Below are 5,000 nucleotides of genomic sequence, written 5' to 3' on the forward strand. Positions count from 1 at the left end.
ATTTGTAATAAGATCAAGTCTGGGGGCCCAGGAGTCTGAGACATTGACATTTCATCTCTGTGAGCTTCCTGAATCACCGGGTGGGGGCCCAAAGTAAAGGTGAATGCTAATCTCAAGGCCAGGCCGTGCCTTTGTCGCTATGGTAATGTGAAGGTCTGGGTGATACTATCATGCTAATTAGGGTTAGCACCTGGAGAGGCATTTGAAAGGCAGTGTTATGCTGATGAAATCAGGGCTGGGGAACTTCCAGGCTGATTCCTGGAACATGCTGTGCTTTGTTTAGTTTGTCTCCACCTCTGTGTATCCCTCCCCCCTTGAAACGTATAAGCTGCGCCGAGCTGAGTCTTAGTCAGACTTGGATGACTACAGCGGCGCATTGGCGAGTTCTCAGTAAAGAGGAACTTCGGCCGGAGAGATATGCCAACGTCTCCCGGTCTCTGCTTCGACAGAGGAAAACGTTTCCAACACGACCCTAGCTCCAAACCCTAAGCATAGGCCAGACGGGGCGACCATAGCTCCGAACCATAAGCTGTAGGCCAGACGGGGCGACCATAGCTCCGAGCCTAGGACAAGGGCGACAAGGGTCAGCCTCCGCCCGGGGCCTACGCATAGGCCGCAGTGACGAAATTTATAAATTGTTCAGTCTAGCTTCCAACATGACAGTATATGAACTGAGAGAGATAGGCAGATTGGATTTGCAGTTGGGGGTAAAGATGGGGACATTTGTAATAAGATCAAGTCTGGGGGCCCAGGAGTCTGAGACATTGACATTTCATCTCTGTGAGCTTCCTGATCACCGGGTGGGGGCCCAAAGTAAAGGTGAATGCTAATCTCAAGGCCAGGCCGTGCCTTTGTCGCTATGGTAATGTGAAGGTCTGGGTGATACTATCATGCTAATTAGGGTTAGCACCTGGAGAGGCATTTGAAAGGCAGTGTTATGCTGATGAAATCAGGGCTGGGGAACTTCCAGGCTGATTCCTGGAACATGCTGTGCTTTGTTTAGTTTGTCTCCACCTCTGTGTATCCCTCCCCCCTTGAAACGTATAAGCTGCGCCGAGCTGAGTCTTAGTCAGACTTGGATGACTACAGCGGCGCATTGGCGAGTTCTCAGTAAAGAGGAACTTCGGCCGGAGAGATATGCCAACGTCTCCCGGTCTCTGCTTCGACAGAGGAAAACGTTTCCAACACGACCCTAGCTCCAAACCCTAAGCATAGGCCAGACGGGGCGACCATAGCTCCGAACCATAAGCGTAGGCCAGACGGGGCGACCATAGCTCCGAGCCTAGGACAAGGGCGACAAGGGTCAGCCTCCGCCCGGGGCCTACGCATAGGCCGCAGTGACGAAATTTATAAATTGTTCAGTCTAGCTTCCAACATGACAGTATATGAACTGAGAGAGATAGGCAGATTGGATTTGCAGTTGGGGGTAAAGATGGGGACATTTGTAATAAGATCAAGTCTGGGGGCCCAGGAGTCTGAGACATTGACATTTCATCTCTGTGAGCTTCCTGATCACCGGGTGGGGGCCCAAAGTAAAGGTGAATGCTAATCTCAAGGCCAGGCCGTGCCTTTGTCGCTATGGTAATGTGAAGGTCTGGGTGATACTATCATGCTAATTAGGGTTAGCACCTGGAGAGGCATTTGAAAGGCAGTGTTATGCTGATGAAATCAGGGCTGGGGAACTTCCAGGCTGATTCCTGGAACATGCTGTGCTTTGTTTAGTTTGTCTCCACCTCTGTGTATCCCTCCCCCCTTGAAACGTATAAGCTGCGCCGAGCTGAGTCTTAGTCAGACTTGGATGACTACAGCGGCGCATTGGCGAGTTCTCAGTAAAGAGGAACTTCGGCCGGAGAGATATGCCAACGTCTCCCGGTCTCTGCTTCGACAGAGGAAAACGTTTCCAACACGACCCTAGCTCCAAACCCTAAGCATAGGCCAGACGGGGCGACCATAGCTCCGAACCATAAGCGTAGGCCAGACGGGGCGACCATAGCTCCGAGCCTAGGACAAGGGCGACAAGGGTCAGCCTCCGCCCGGGGCCTACGCATAGGCCGCAGTGACGAAATTTATAAATTGTTCAGTCTAGCTTCCAACATGACAGTATATGAACTGAGAGAGATAGGCAGATTGGATTTGCAGTTGGGGGTAAAGATGGGGACATTTGTAATAAGATCAAGTCTGGGGGCCCAGGAGTCTGAGACATTGACATTTCATCTCTGTGAGCTTCCTGATCACCGGGTGGGGGCCCAAAGTAAAGGTGAATGCTAATCTCAAGGCCAGGCCGTGCCTTTGTCGCTATGGTAATGTGAAGGTCTGGGTGATACTATCATGCTAATTAGGGTTAGCACCTGGAGAGGCATTTGAAAGGCAGTGTTATGCTGATGAAATCAGGGCTGGGGAACTTCCAGGCTGATTCCTGGAACATGCTGTGCTTTGTTTAGTTTGTCTCCACCTCTGTGTATCCCTCCCCCCTTGAAACGTATAAGCTGCGCCGAGCTGAGTCTTAGTCAGACTTGGATGACTACAGCGGCGCATTGGCGAGTTCTCAGTAAAGAGGAACTTCGGCCGGAGAGATATGCCAACGTCTCCCGGTCTCTGCTTCGACAGAGGAAAACGTTTCCAACACGACCCTAGCTCCAAACCCTAAGCATAGGCCAGACGGGGCGACCATAGCTCCGAACCATAAGCGAAGGCCAGACGGGGCGACCATAGCTCCGAGCCTAGGACAAGGGCGACAAGGGTCAGCCTCCGCCCGGGGCCTACGCATAGGCCGCGGACTCTGCCAATATGTCCCAGAGGCGAATGGCCACTGCGGGGCCTCCAGCCCGGGCAGAGGGGAAGCCTCCCCGGCAGCCCCATTAACGCCTAATTGGCCAGGCGGCCCCGTCTACACTTAGTTGAGCTGGCGGCCTCATTTACATTAAGTGGACCCGGCGGCCCCATTCACACCTAGTTGATCAGGCGGGCCCGTTCACACCTAGTTGATCGGGCGGGGCCATTCGCACCTGGTTGATCGGGCGGGCCCGTTCGCACCTAGTTGACCGGGCGGCCGCATTCACAAGTACCGCAGTGGGCGGCCTCGTTTACATTCAGGGGACCTGCCGGCCCGATTGACGTCTAGTTGATCAGGCGGGCCCGTTCGGACCTAGTTGACCTGGGGGCGGCCGCATTTACATGTAGCGCAGCGGGCGGCCGCATTTACATTAACCCTCTACCGCACACAATTTGATGGTACATGATAAGAAATTATTCCACATCACTTATTGGTTAATTTTGGGACATTTTATTGATTATGTATGTACATATTTATTTCACCGCCCCCCTCTCCAAATGATCTTTTGTTGCCTAAGGGCAAAGTTGTGCAACACTGATACAAAACCACAGAGAAAATTATGTCTTCATAGATCATAATACAATGCTCAGAGAGCAATGCAAAGTAACAAAATTTTTGATGGCTTCCCATCGTGCAAGAGGCATAACATCAGCAACATGTGCAATGTGGCTACTATGGCTCCAGAACATGCGAGTAGCTGGAAGACCAAATATTGACATATGGAGCACAGTGGCAAAGAACTGTTCAAGTTCTTGAACAGTAAGGTTAAGTGGCTTGCACAGGAGAGGTAATGGTGTGACATGTTTTCCATCGAGGGGTCTTGGAAGAACTACTGTCATCTTCAGGCAGACTGTCATCGTCATGTTCCTCTTCATCACTGGTGTATTGATCGTCTATAAATATATATACATATACGTCAACAAAAATACATCAATCACAACTAAAGCTTACATGACTGTATTGGATACCCTGTCTGCTGCACACACCTTTATTTCATTTGAATGACATCTAAAAATTTATCAACACATTTGATTTGTTTATGCAAATGAGTTCAATGACAACCAGAGAAGCAATATTTTAAAACCTACTTTCACTTCTGCTCAAACCTTTCTCTGCATTCCACTCCTCCTCACTGTCACTGCAGTCTATCTCACTGTCTGATGGGATATCCCTAACATGCTGATCCTGAGTTTTACTCCCATAGGAAAATCTTGTGTCCATTTTCTGCCAAAATGCGTTAAATTAAATTAGAAAATAATTTAAAAAACATTGTGCTTACAATGTGCAAAAGTACATGCAATAATATACTAACACACTGTCAAGAAAGCCTCTTAAAATCTACCCCTTATCGCAGAACGTTGCCCTAGGGCAACGAAAACATAAGCTATATTTCAGAACATGCAAAATAAAAAGTAAGTAAATAAAACCTGGGGGAAAAAAAAAAAAACAAGGCTTCTCTACAGCTTCATAGACATGCACATATTTTTTTATCTACAGATAATGCCAATATAAATAAGGTTAATGAAGGAAGCACAGCGGGCGGCCTCATTTACATTCAGTGGGCCTGCCGGCCCCTTTCACACCTAGTTGATCAGGCGGGCCCGTTCGCACATAGTTGACCGGTACGCCCGCATTTAAATGTAGGGCAGTGGGCGGCCTCATTTACATTAAGGTGACCCGACGGCCCCGTTCGCACCTAATTGACCGGGCGGCCGGATTTTCACAGTTGAAAAGGCGGCCGGATTTACATGCATTTGACCAGGTCGGCCGTATTTGCACATAGTTGAAAAGGCGGCCTCATTAGCATTTAGTGGGCCAGGAGGCCCCATTCACACCTAATTTAGCACGATGGGGGGTGGGGGGGGGGGGGTTTGGTGAGGGGGGGGGGGGGGGGTTGGGGGTTTAGCGCGGTGTGGTTGGAGCTGGGGGGGGGGGGATGGGCAGTGGCCAGCTCCCGGAGGCCTCCCGGTGCTCCCCGGGCTGCCAGGCGGGCACAACAATGTCCCGAAATCGACCAGACGAAGCCAGGCCTTCTGCCTGGGCAGAAGGGAAGCCTCCCCGGCCAGCACGGGGACGGCGGGCCGCATGGGTAAGTGGGGGTGGTGAGATGGGGAGGGGCCGGGGGTGGGGGGGGCAGTTTGGTGAGAGAGGTTTTTGGGGGGGGGGG

This window comes from Paramormyrops kingsleyae, unplaced genomic scaffold (genome assembly GCF_048594095.1).
Source record: "Paramormyrops kingsleyae isolate MSU_618 unplaced genomic scaffold, PKINGS_0.4 ups32, whole genome shotgun sequence".
Lineage (NCBI taxonomy): Eukaryota > Metazoa > Chordata > Actinopteri > Osteoglossiformes > Mormyridae > Paramormyrops > Paramormyrops kingsleyae.